The sequence below is a fragment of the Electrona antarctica genome (assembly GCF_951216825.1).
Source record: "Electrona antarctica genome assembly, chromosome: 13".
Lineage (NCBI taxonomy): Eukaryota > Metazoa > Chordata > Actinopteri > Myctophiformes > Myctophidae > Electrona > Electrona antarctica.
Genome location: NC_136794.1, coordinates 29,823,697 through 29,837,971, shown reverse-complemented (window position 1 = coordinate 29,837,971; position 14,275 = coordinate 29,823,697). Strand labels below are relative to the sequence as shown.

General features: G+C 42.4%; 1 protein-coding gene across 1 annotated transcript in view; it reads right to left on the bottom strand.

Moving 5' to 3' along the window:
- The window catches only part of LOC306935093 (contactin-associated protein-like 5), a 132,228-nt gene that overhangs the window by 90,089 nt on the left and 27,864 nt on the right, over positions 1-14,275 (bottom strand). Inside the window, exon 2 of the mRNA XM_079517950.1 lies at positions 6,957-7,067. The gene's annotated coding sequence lies outside the window, so the exon portion shown is untranslated. The remainder of the gene's footprint in view (positions 1-6,956; positions 7,068-14,275) is intronic.

Sequence of the window (14,275 nt, the reverse complement as noted above, 5' to 3'; positions counted from 1 at the left end):
TGTTCTCAACTGTGTGTGCATACAGTATCTGCGTGACTATGTGTATATAGACCTTCCTGTATAGTGGATACTAAGTGAGTGAGAGAGTGTGCGTGCCTGTGTGTGTGAAATAGCTGACACAGTGAATAATACATTCTCTAATACTTGTGCTTCTTATACTGTAGCTGTACTATGAGTTATATATAAATAGTTAGACAATAGACACTACATACTTAACTAAAAATCACACCTGCGTGAAGTGAGGGCGCTCTTATCATGCTACAGTATGATTAGGTGACATAATGATGATGTAAAACAAACCGTGTCAAAAATGGGATTTAATGTTTGTGTTAGGGACAAGATGACATACATTTTCCCATCATCATCAATGGCGTTTTTAAAACAAACATTGAACTAAAAACAAACATTAAACCTGTAAATAGAAACATTAACCAAATCAAACATTATGCACTATTTCACAATATATTGGTCAAAAACATTGGTAATCAGAGGTTTAAAGCGCAAATAACATGCATTTTAAAACTGCTTTTAATATTTAATATCATATTGTCTATGTCCCTCAAAGTTATTTCTAATGGTTTGAGCCTCAATCACCACTCTGATATAACCAGTCCTTGTCATTTCTTTCTGGACTTTGAAAGCAGTTTTAGCTGCAGTACCACAATGTCCTGAGGTGGTGGGGGAGCAGATTATTTAATATTTGAGTCATTATAATACTGATGCTAGATAAAACCAGGCTTGTTTCCATTCCATGCCAGCTTGGAAAATCAACAATGGCGGACATTGTAAACAAAGTGGAAATGCAAATTTGGAACTGAAGACTGAAGAAGAGGAGGCATTATACAAAGTAGGGTGACATTGATGACATCACGATGAGGACAAAATCAGTTGAGCTGTTCCTGAGAGCAATTTCCATTAAAGCACCCATATGATATGAAAGCCTGATTGTTCAAAATTGGTTATTTGTGGGGATTGAAAACACATATGGGAGCCCCAAAAACACAAAAGAAATAGAAAAAGTTTAATTTTATGTTATAGGTCCTTTAAGACTAACCAAAATCAGGATTGACATTGACAAAAATGTAATAATCAGGCATGGGCCAGGCAGTCACTTTTACCGTTTCATACAGTTACAGCTGAGGACAAGTAAGGCCCTAGTGTCTTCACACAGACACATTTAGACTCGACTAATTTCAAGGATTTATTTTTCTCTTCAATAAAGTCAAGCAAGCCACATCAGAGACTTATATCCCCCACCAAAAAACTGACAGTGAAAAGTAATTTAGTTCTGCACAGTCTCTGCCCTCTCCCATCGCACTGTAGCTACAGTGATGATCAACCCATGGGAGATTGCTTCATCTCTGATCTATTGATTTATTGCTCTGGATTTCAAACTTTGGGGTTTATCTTCTGAGCAGAGAAATGGAGTGGAAAATGCTCCCCTTTTTCCCATGTCATTTTAAAGGGTCTTACGGCAAAGCAGACGCAATACGAATATTGAAGTTGTATTGTTGCATGCAAAAGTGCAATAGGAAATGTCAACTGAAATACATTGGTCCATAACTGTGGATCTAGATGATTATATTGTCTGAACATTCCTAATTATCAGCATCACAATAACAACAATTAATATTTGGTGGGTGGGGCCCGCTTACAATATCCTCACGGTTGACAATTACAATATCTTACAATATCCCCACAGGTTGAGAACCATCGCCGTGCTATGGGCTTTCCGCGACCCTGACAGCTTTAATACAAAAGCAAACCGTTGCAAACCGGTTGCTCATCCCATCCGCAGCTGTGGGTATTTCACAGAAGGCCAGAAATAATTATCTGGGTCCCCCCCCCGTCCCCCCGTCCCCCCCACAATCTGTATGTCTGGGTTTTCTATATTTATGTCCAGTGGATCCGGAGACTTTTTTCACCTTGCCATCCACGAATGCAACGCCAGCCTAGTTTGTCCTCAGCCCACTTGTGCGGCGGCATGTTGTTATGAATTCAGTGACATGATTAAAGCATGTATAGATACTGTAGACGTCGTGAGCTCCATAAGATGAGTTGAAGACCCCCCTCCCCCCCTCAGGCTCCCCCAGCTATCAAGCAGAAGAAACAGGTCAGCTCCGGCAGAAAGGTTCATTACTCAGCCGCGGCTGTGCAGGACCGGGGAGAGAAACAACACCATAGGAGTGAGATGAGCGAGGAATAGCAAACCAGGACTCCTCGGTGTGTGTGTGTAGAGGAAGCATCGTTTACGCTCGGATACCCCCTGGGGAGCCGGGGTAATACTGTTTGTAACCAGCGCAGACGGTGAAGGTTGACCACGGTTTAAATTAAACAGACTACAGAAGATGTTTTTGAGTGACAGGGCACGTACGTGACTGCATGCATAGCATTTGCTGAATACACAATTTCCCATCCCGTCCCATTTTTATTATTTTTTCCTCCTCGGGCCCGACGAACGCCTGGGCCTATCACGAGGCTGGGTTTCCCCTGACCTAGTCGGGATAACCCTGTGTCCTTGGTGAGGCTGCTTATTGGCCAAAGTAAGAATTATTATTTCCCACTGGAGATCCCCTGAGAAGAACCGTGGCCCTGATGCACTGTTGCACTGAGACGTTTTAATAAGCAAGCCGGTAGTGGTGGAAAGTAACTATGAGTACATTTACTCAATACTGTACTTAAGTACATATTTGGATTGGATTTTCTTCTTTTTTTTGCTTTGCTCCATTTCTTGTAGCCTATTTACATATCATATTTGCTTATCCACAAGATCAAAATGCTTGCCATTTTACAGTGAACTCATCTGCTTTTTGGGTGGGATAAAATGTTGTAAACAGGCACTTGTAAAAGAGTATGTTTTATGTTTTGGTATTGTTACTCTTATTTAAGTAAAGAAAATAATCTGAGTACTTTATCCACCACTGTTGCTCATGGACCCAAACCCAGCACTGTTGAGGCATTTTAATTTTAATAAGCAAGCAGAGGCCCTTGATTGACTCACGGTACCATGAGTGTAGCTTTGTCCATAACCAGCTAGGACTCCAGAGAGATGTTGGATAAAAGCACATTCATAAATTAGTTATAACTCAATGTTATGGGGAGATGATGGGAGCCCACTGTAATCTGCCTCATTCTGTTTGTTATTAATTATTATGTATAATGCATAGCATAAATTAACGGTCAAGACAGAACCTGGAATTTCAGTGATGAAAATGATCGCCAAGGTCATTCCAAAGAGGGAGCATTGTGAGCTTGTACATCTATCTACAGTGTCCCGGAGGTACAACGCAGGTATCAGCATTCTATTTGTGAGACGGATTGCATAGAGTAAAACAAATTCTGTACTATGGTTGCTGTTGGGCAGAAACCTCTTATCTCCATATTCTAACATTTTTTGTGTTTTTCCCCCCCTAAATTAATGCCCTAAATGGTCATACAAACGTATCAAAAGTAGCAGATCTACAAGCTCAAAACTCAGCGTGTTTCAAGCTTGAAAAGTACGAGTTTTGGACATAGCGACAGAGACAATATTGTACTGCAGGGACCAGCAACAATAACCATCTTATGAAAAATGAAGACGGGACTATTCACACCGGTGACAAAAAAGGAGCCAAATACAATAAAGAAAAACACCTAGCACACTCAAGTGAAGTTGATTCCCTTCCCCTATTTGCATGTAATAAATGTACCTAAAAGAATTCCACCAAATTTGTAATCCACCTCCACCAAACATATGGATATTGCCCTACAGTACTTGTGTGACAGGCCCTTTTCACTGTAATTTAATTTCAGAAGGCCACAGCAAACACTGGTTATATGAGAACATATACTGATCCAGACATGATCCTGACCGGTTCAGTGGCCTTAGAGTGGTTAGAGTGTCTACCCTGAGATTGGGAGGTCGAGGTTCAAGCCGCCGGTCGAGTCATACCAAAGACTATGAAAAAATATACCCAAAGCCTCCGTGCTTGGCATTCGGCATCACGGTTGAATCAGGGGAAGAAGTCCCTGCGACATTCTAGAGTCATGTCCATTGCGTGCACTTGTACATCATGTGACATACTGTACTAGCATCATATCCAGGGGGTGTACTTGTACATCAAGCTGCCTCACGCTATACAGAAACAGGAGATACTGTAGGCTCCAGGACCAATGGCCACCTGGTTCGGGAACCAAAGGTTCCCACTGCTACTTACTTATTTACCTTCTGGTCCAGAAGTACAGCTACTTCTACCATTTCCTTCTTCCAGCCCTACTACTGTATGTAGTATGGCTGGAAATAGGCACATAAAACTAGACTAACTAAAACTAAAAATAGCCTTTCTCATGGTAACAAAATGCCCCTATACATATCCACATGTTTATCATAATTACCTTGATGAAGGCTATTACCAAATCTAAGCACATGATCCCTGGCTTCCCGATTAGTGGGGTGAACGTTGGGTGAAAATAGCCAATCTACAAGCTCACAAGTCAACAACACATGACAACATGCGTTTTCATGACTGGTGGTGTGCCTTTCTGCTGTCACATAACCCGAAGTCTGCATGCCGCAGGTGTTGATAGGGGCGTCTACTTATGCAAATCAACAACATGCATCTAACTGAAGAACAGCTGGCTTTCATCATCTGGCTCACTGTGAGCTAAGTCAAGTTGCCTCCGCATGTTTTATGAAGCCCACATCTATTTTTCATCGGCTCTATAATCATGAACAAAAAGTAAGAAGAATCTAAGAAATGTTTTGTGAATTGAGCTTCGCAAGGAGGAGAGAGATCGTGCCGAAACATATGGCAGGTATATATAAATAACTGTACTAAAAATACATAGTACAGCTGTAAGAAACATTTATTCACATTGAACAACCATGTTGTATGATGGAAATCATATAGAGCAGAGCACAGCCATCAAACAAGACTGTCTTGTAAGTTGTCAAACCATGTTTGGCTTTGGCCAGGCTCATTACGTGGATTCACTTCAGCGTTATGAGTCTAGCCAGCACAGCTGTTCCACATTGCATGGACTAGACCAAAAATAAAATCTCACAACTGAACATTTTGGGCATTTTGAATACTGTGGTCAGTTTAGCTGGCTGTTTAAAGCTAGCCCTGTTCTCCTCTAGTTTTGTTCCATGTTTACAAATATAAAATGTATACAAAATCTTTTGAAAATAGCCGATCAGCAGACACATTTTATTTATTCAAAATGTGTTGCTCAACATACACTAAGCAAAGTAAGCATACATCGGCACACACAAAATGACCCCTACTATTTGCCATTTCAGTGGAAAATGTAGGTGGAATGGGACAGATATTCAATATGACAATAGCACATATAGAGTCATTCCATAATGGCCATGCATGCACTGCTGCAGATGGACATGAGTTAGGGGACCGAGTCAATGGGCCGTTTAAATGGTGACAGGTCCTAATGTTGAGGCCTCACCCAACCAATGCTAATGGGGTGTGTCTGATTGCCATATTCAGTGTGTGTGTGTGTGTGTGTGTGTGTGTGTGTGTGTGTGTGTGCGCGTGCGTGCGTGCGTGCGTGCGTGCGTGCGTGCGTGTGTGCCCGTCCATGCATATATATATGTATATAGTCGCTGTCGGCCTCACTTTTTGTGTGTTTTGGGGAATTAATGCCCTAGTTGATCAAACAGATGCTATCAACATAATTATTCTGTAAAAGAGAAAGAAAAAGACAAACGTATTCAATAGCAGTGCAGTGAATTCACAACAACAATAACATAAATCATTGTCTGACAGGAAAATAGACTCCTGCACACCCAAAGTGGTTTAGAATTCAGTAATGATCCTTCTCGCAAAGTTTTCCCTTCAGGAGTCAGAAAATATTACTTCTAAATTGCCTGCAGATCAATAATGATAATATGTGTGTGTGTGTGCGCGCGTGCGCGCGTGCGTGCGTGCGTGTGTGTGTGTTGCACACATCCATACGTGTGTTTGTGCATTTGCGATTGTGTGCGTGTTCCAGGATCCTTTATAAAATAATAAAGGTAATTTAGACTCTTTGCAATTATCAATAAATATCAAATTTGACAGTGTGTCAACGGTGAGCAGTGAACACATGCACACCCCAGAAGGTGAGCAGTGAACACATGCACACCCCAGAGGTGAGCAGTGAACACATGCACACCCCAGAGGTGAGCAGTGAACACATACACACCCCAGAAGGTGAGCAGTGAACACATGCACAGTTTGCACACCCCAGAGGTGAGCAGTGAACACATACACACCCCAGAAGGCACTGCTGTTGACATGAAGGCAGGCACGTAATGTACAGTACGAGCAATTCAAAAAAAAAAAAAAAAACTGTGAACCAAGATTAAATGTCAACCTTAAATCCACGTGGCAATACTATTCCCTCACGTCTCCAACTCATATGGCGTTTTACAGCTTGCACATCAGAATGAACCACTATGACCTTGGGCAATGATGTGAAGTAATGGATGGCAGGAGTTATGCTTAATGCATACTAAATTACGCACGATCCCTGTCGCACATCTACACACAGATCAACTACGGTTCTCAAATGGTTCTTTAAAAGGCTCTAGTGGTTCCACGAAGAACCATCATCTACTAAAGCCATTTTACTTAGGGAATGGTTCTCCGTGTTCCTCATCATTGTTCTAGATCAACTTTGGTTTCTATGAGGAACCATGCATTGCTCTTTGAAGCACTTTTAAGTTAACCACCCAATTGTCCCTATTTTGGGCATGTTTTAGTGAGCAAACATTCGTCGAAAAACAGCAGATCTTGAAGCCCACAACATGATGCGTTGCTGACCAGCTATTTTCGACGAAGTGATTTGGTGTAGAGGGGAAAAAGGAGTGGATCGGGGACCCCCATCTGGATCACTCTGAAGGCTCAGGTGGCAGTTGGCACACTTTATTTTTCCGTGTTTTACATATGTAAATCAGGCCTATTGTTCTTTCTGCTCACCGTCTCTTCTGTTGAGCCTGGCAAATCGGGCAGCGTTGCCAGCAGAGGACTGAGACGAACCCTGGAAGGAGGCCTCGGGCAGCACAGACGCCAAGGGGCCATCGCAGTTATCTGGGGAGACAGGAGAAGTGACAGCCCCATTATTATTGCACATCTAAACACATAATTCATTCATCCATGCGGTCGGTCGGTCGCCTCGACTATACCATCGCCAATGAACTCCTCAAGTGTGTCTCGCAGCTGTCTCCGTAGAATGACGGACGGCACCCGGCTATTAGGACGAAGATAAACAACTTTCCAGTTACCTTGACAAATGGTGCCGTGTAGGAAAGCATGCAAAAAAATAAATATATATGAAAGGCTTCTTCATTAAAAGTCTGTAAGATAAAGGCAAGCTGGGGGGGAAGAATGGTATGGTGAAAGGGAGATATCAAACTTGTGCAGATGAAATACAGTATCTATTTTTTTCTTTCTTCTATACAGCTCTGTTGCCTTTCATGCAGTGTGGGCTGTTTCTAATCCAGGACTTCATAATCACGATTGGCATTCATGTTCTTCAAGCCCCTTCTGTTCTCTATCCAAAGAGGGAAAGTTAAAAGAATAGCCCCTTGAAAGCACTATTCACCCGGAGCCATCTATCATACTGTACACATGCTACAGATCGCAGCTCAGCAGCGCATATCAATAGAAAGCTTTCTTCATGTGGAGCCAAATGGCACATTCATATAATTAAACTCATTTTGCACCATGCTGCAGATTTCTCTAGGGGGGCCTGTCCTTAAGGGGCTGTAGAGTCACTTTATGCTCAACTGAAGCCCTTCAGATGACCGGCTGTAAACTGAGGATGAAGGGTTTGAAGACGCAGCGGTTTGGTCCGAAAGGAGGAAAAGCTGTCGCTTTAATCTACCATTGTTGGGAGACAGAGTCATTTTCAGTTTAGAGAAAAATAGAAAAATCAACAAACAATCACCAGCTAGCTCAGATATGTTTTTCTTTTGTTTTTGCCCTTTCCGTTGGTGTGTGTGTGTGTGTGTGTGTGTGTGTGTGTGTGTGTGTGTGTGTGTGTGTGTGTGTGTGTGTGTGTGTGTGTGTGTGTGTGTGTGTGTGTGTGTGTGTGTGTGTGTGTATATATACACACAGTATATAATGAATTGATTTAGAACGGTGTGAAACAAACAAAAACAAAATCACAACTCCTAATTGAACTGATGATGTTGCTTTATTTCCACTTAGTTCTGTTGTTTCTGCCCTTTTCCCACAGACACTGTCATTCACATTAGGGAGAGGGAGATGAACACCAGAAGGGTTTATCGTGGTGTGAATGTGTAGTTCCTTCCTTGTGTCTTTTGTGATTTTCGATCGCATCACTCCCGGCATATTACTGTTTGTGTAGGACAAAGTTTGTGTTTGCACAGTGCACACACGCTATAAGCTGGACATAGGATGGTCTATCGCCCCTCAAAAATCACACGTGTGTGAAGTGAGGGGCGCTCTTATCACCATACATCACATTCCATACTCAGCCAATCAAATCATTTCCATGGTACATACACACAGACAGTGACACACGAAGCTGGGCACCCTCAAAAAGGACTTGTGATTTATTGCCGTAGTTCTCAAAGTAGTAGTAGACCCCAAAGCGGGTGACAATTGTTACCGACTGTTATTCCAACACACTAGGGAGTCGCCAGCAGGGATGGAGTAGGACAGGGTTCCCCAATAGGCGGCCCGCGGGCCATTTGCGGCCCGCGGAGCGCCCCCTTGCGGCCCGCGGAAGAATTTCCAAAAAGTTTTTTTTTTTTTTTTTTTTTTTTTTGGGGGGGTCCCAGATATAAATGGCATTAAATGGGGGTCAGTAGCCTGTGCATGTCAAACTGGGCATCCTTTTCAAATGGGGTCCTGACCTCGACCTCACGCGTGCGGACTCGGCCCCCAGCCTGGTACCCTAGTCAAAATATGGCCCTCGAGGAAAATTAATTGGGGAACCCTGGAGTAGGACAAAGGATCTACGACCTCCCGGTGGGGGCTCCTCACTGGAGTCAGTAGGGTACAACAGCAGTGAGAACACACAGAAATGTGTGTGGGGAGGAAATAACGAAATAAATACATAGTGGTAAAAACTAAAGCATCTTTTATGCTATTGCTTACCTTTATCAACCAAAGACGATAAACATGGGGCCCAATATGCCTCACTGCTTAGCACTCGGCATCAAGGGTTGGAGGTAAGTCCCTGTGACATACTGATGTCCAGGGGGTGTACTTGTACTACATCAAGATAACTTCCCAGGAGGTAGGCTCCCCCTGTATAGGCCACATGGCTCTGCATTAATGCTTACCTTATCATAACTAAAATAAAAGTATGTATGGATCTTACCAAATCTAACAAAGGAAAAAACATGAACAAATGAAACAAAAAGAGAAAGGCTACCCACCCCTATACTAACAAGGCTGTGTACACTTACTTAACAAACCCACGTTAACACTGGCAAAGCTAAAACAGTGGCAAAAAACTGAGGACAGGTGTGGAACTGGAAGGTTAACGTCTGTTCAAGTGGAGACAGGCAGCTTCATAGTGGAGTCCACCAACACACAAGCCAATCAGCAGCCTTCTTCCACCTAATAGTCAACCACTCACATAAAGTCACCAAACACACCAGCTGGTAGTCTATCAGAAAGCCTCTATGAACAGCAGTCATATCGGAAAGAGGTTTCCTTACTTCCTTCACAGGTCTTACCAATTATACTAATTAACCGGCTGCCTGCCGAGCACATGGAACACGAGAACCTACTCTTTCTAACTGCTCCGCCAAACACAGCTTTCTCGTGTTCTAATTGTTTAATCGCTGTTTGATCGGTTTCGATGGTTAGCTGATGATGCTACCGCAACATCAGCTCTGGGACACAACACACACACTGTCGCGGCCATTTTGAAGATGCGCGCGCATCCACTTCCATTCTAAGCCCTGCATTAAAAGCCCTGTATCTCAGAAACGACATTGAGGGGGCAGTTTCTGGGCCAGACAAACGTTTTCAACGGCCTGTAGCAGGCGCTGTGATACTCGCGGTCGAGAGACCGAGAGAACAACAACCGGTGAAGACACCACACACATCAGTTTGTCACATGAACATGGAATTACGGATATTTGGCTCTTCAAAGTAAGTGTTACGCGCGATAAAACCCTGGCAGTACGCGATCGAGGGATGAATTAATGCTAGCGGTAAATGGGTTTTAAGAGTTCCAATTCTCAAACATTTTTTTAATTGCAAGGACCCCCATAACTCTGGGAGTGTAAAATGAAACCAAATGGACCTGTAAGGGTCCATAGGGTCCATTTGGTCACACACCCGTAAAGGGCCATTTGGAACTCCCTCAAGGAACCATGGGGGCTTGGACAGACCAACTGGTGTAGCTGCTACTTTTTATGGTTTCGCATTTGAATCCAAAAAAGTAACAATTCTGGACATATGAGGTTTCCAATTAACAGAGACGATATCCCACATCAACTTTATCCTCTAGTTTAATGTAGGGAGCAGAAGTTGTGCTGTTAAGAAATCAACATCAAGGCAAATCAAATTAAAAATAATAAACATGTACAATATCCCGTTTCACCAAACAAGCAATGAATCAAATAAATTAGACCATTACAGAGAATGAATTAATAATGACACCAGCAAATAGATAGAGTAGCAGTGTATTATATGACAACAATAAATAATACTGTACTGAAAACAGAAAAAAAAACCTAACAACTTATTATAATTGAATTTTGCGACTAATGAATCTGCCAGAAAAGCGCAAATAGCAACACACAACAAATAATAATGATAGAAACAATTATAGGCTAACACAGAAGACATAATGAACTATGAAGAATTTTCCTGACTGTCCAATATTCACGTTAATAGAGTTTCATCGATCGACAACGTTGGTACGTCTTTGTATAAGGCCTGACAGCGGTATAGTCCGATGGAAATCGTTACAATGTCACCAACATTTCATTGTCATCCGACCAACGTTGATGCTGGCACAACAAAATCAGGTGGCATCGAGTGACAATCGAACAGAGTCGACTCACTTATTTTGTTTAGCTTGTGTCAGTATGGAGGAAAGGGACGGGGTCAGGATGTGGTACCTATTCCTTTTTAAATGCGTCCACTTCAACTGCCCTTCATACCTAAAACAGTCTCTGAAACCATTCACATCCCCATACCCACTTAGACACACACAACATCCCTATCTTATGGTTCCCAACAGAATATTTTCAGAATCTGGACGCAGGTCATTCCACTACAAAGCCCCATCTGACTGGAATAATCTCCCGCTTCCACTCAGATCAATTACCTCTCTAGGCCGCTTCAGGACTTCCCTGTATTCACATCTTCAAACAACCTGTTCATGCTTCTAATACTGCTTGCTCACATGTTTACCTCTAACTTTGAGACAGGTTATAGTACCGTCTTCCCCATTATTCCCATATATAAATGAGTCGGGGGTCAGGGTGGGGGTGGGAGAAAGGGAGCAAGCGAACTGTGTTGTGTTGTGTTGTGTTGTGTTGTGTTGTGTTGTGTTGTGTTGTGTTGTGTTGTACCTATGTGTACCTGCACTGATGTAATGTTGTATGTATAGGACCCCCTCTAAAACGAGATGCTACATCTCAAGGGGCCATCCTCTCAATAAAATTCTGACAATTCTATTATGATTATAGGATGTTCAGAAGCTCTTCTGGTATATGAAGGAAAGCGCACAAACAGAATGTAGACACTAACGAGAGGTAGATCTGGACTCTGAGCCGGCTGAATATGACATGCATGCATTTGAATGCATCCTTCTAATGTACAGCAGTAGTTCTCGCGAGAACTGTGGACCCCCATCTGAAAATGTTTTGTGCTAGAAGAGAAGATTTATGTAATAATTTTCAATGTTACATTTTTTTTTAAACATTCTCAAAAATAGCAGATTTACAAGCTCATAGTTGTGAGCTTGGAGATCTGCTATTTTTGAATAGAACCAATGCTACAGCACATGATGCATGCAGTTTTTGTTCCCCCGACCACCTATTTTGGAAACATCATTGTAGTTGAACTTTTTTGGAATTATTGTTTTTAATTATTGCTGCGTCAATCAATGCAGAGGAACCAAAAACAGACTATTACTTGCCTCCGGAGAATATGCCAGATATTTTGGCCAAATAAAATCTCTAACAATGAACTGTATAAACAAACAGGGAGCCAGAGCATCACCAAGGAGATTACACATCGACGCCTGAGATGGCTAGGACATGTGCTGAGAATGAAGCAGGACCACATCACAAAGGTGGCCTTAAGATGGACACCACCAGGAAAACCTGGCCAAAACCACCTGGCGCAGAACTGTGATGCAGGAGCTGGAACAGATGAACCTGTCCTGGGGAGAGGCGCACCATGCTGCCAGGGATCAGATGAAATGGAGAGCGCTCATTGAAGCCTTATGTCCCATAGGGGACGAAGAGGAGTAAGTAAGTAAGTAACTTGTACTTTTACTTCATTGTGTACTCTAAAGATGTACAGTAACAATGAATGTCTTTAATCTTGGATCATCTTGAAGTGGTTATAATAAGCTCTCAACAAACCCTCCATATAATCTGTTCAGTTGTTTTATTACAGATATGAAAGACAGACCAATTTAATAACAGTATAGATAACAGCATTCTAGAGCAGTGATTTTCACAACGTTTTAACTTCAGGGACCTCTATGATTTTTTACCTCTGGGATATTTCACTTTTAAAAAGGGTAATTTTATCATCTACTTTTGTGAACACCCAGGCAGTTTTTATGTTGCTCAATTCAGTATTTAGATATGTTCTATTCATTTTATCATACATGCCTCCTTCCTATGAAAACCCATTTAAACTTCAAACTCCATTTTAACCATGATAGGTTCATCGATGAACCCATCATGGTTAAAATAGTGTGTCTAATAAAATATAAAATATCTAAACAGACTCAAGAAACTTAAAACTGTCCGGTAGGCTCCCAAAAGCCTGAGCAGTGAGCTTGTTGTGCTATTTTCAGAGTGCAACCAAACAAAATTGTCTTTTTAGTTCTTTAGGATCTATCCACTAGTAATTTTTTTTTATTAAATTGTCAATATATTTCTTAATATATATGTCTTAAGTCCTCATAGCGTAGCTTTTATTTAGTTTTTTATTTAGTTTGTCAGTGAAACAAATCAACACTCCAGGGACCCCTATCAAACCGCACAGTTCATATGCTGTAGCAAGAATTGTACCTGTTTTCCTGTGTTTTCCTTCCACCAAAAAACATGCATGTTTTGTATACACTCCTAGCCAGCCAATGCCCTTGACCAGAATGCACTGGCCTTAGAGCTGGTGCTGGTCCCTGTAGAATGGCTGCCCAGTGCCCATTGCTCCTAATGGTCAGGATGGCAAAGGACACATCCCAGGTAATTTAGTTGGCATTAATTACACCTAACATCACATATTATATTTCCTGTTCTTGCTCTAATTATTCCTATTTATTTAGCAGATAGGAATTTAGCCTACAGTACGTACAGTATGTACGGGTGGACTCGTGTGGGAATGATCCATTTAGCTGCTGGAACTCAGTACATTACATGACTTTATTCAGCACAATAAATTCATTTTCAATGAAAGGGTTGCGTTTATTTTGGACGCGCGGAGAAGTTGAGGGGCGACAACGTAAGCATATTTTTCGCGGGCGTGGTCCCGTGAAATGGTCACGCACGTGCTCGTTTCGTGCACACGCCCGCGGCTGACTAGACCTGGATTTTGTTGAGCTGTTTTTTTTACAGTACGTATCCCGCCCTGTTGTGTTGGTCCCGCGCCCCTCATGAGCAGACCTGTCGTTGATCCAGACGACAATGCCTGCGTCACCCGCTCCCCGTCTGAAAGAACCTTAAGGGCGTGAGGGAGGCGGTGGCTCAGGAGGTAGAGTGGCGGTCTTGGAATCCGAAGATTCCAGATTCGATTTCCGGCTCCTCCTGCCAAAGTGTCGAAGTGCAAGACAATGAACGCCTATTTGCTGCCAATGAGCAGGTTGGTGTCTCCACTGTCTTTGTCTTGCATGGCTCATTGGTTTCCTCCGCCATCGGTGTGTGAATGGGTGAATGTGAAGTACATTATAATTGCAGTCCATTTACAATACACAGGAACACATGCATCTCTTCACTCACAGCTCTCCTGATATGAACTGGCAGAAGCCTTTTACGCACAGGTGAGCTAGACTGCTAAATAAAGGTTATACATGCAAACATATGTAAAAGGGGACTTTTCTCTGTTAAGCATTTGAATTGACTCCC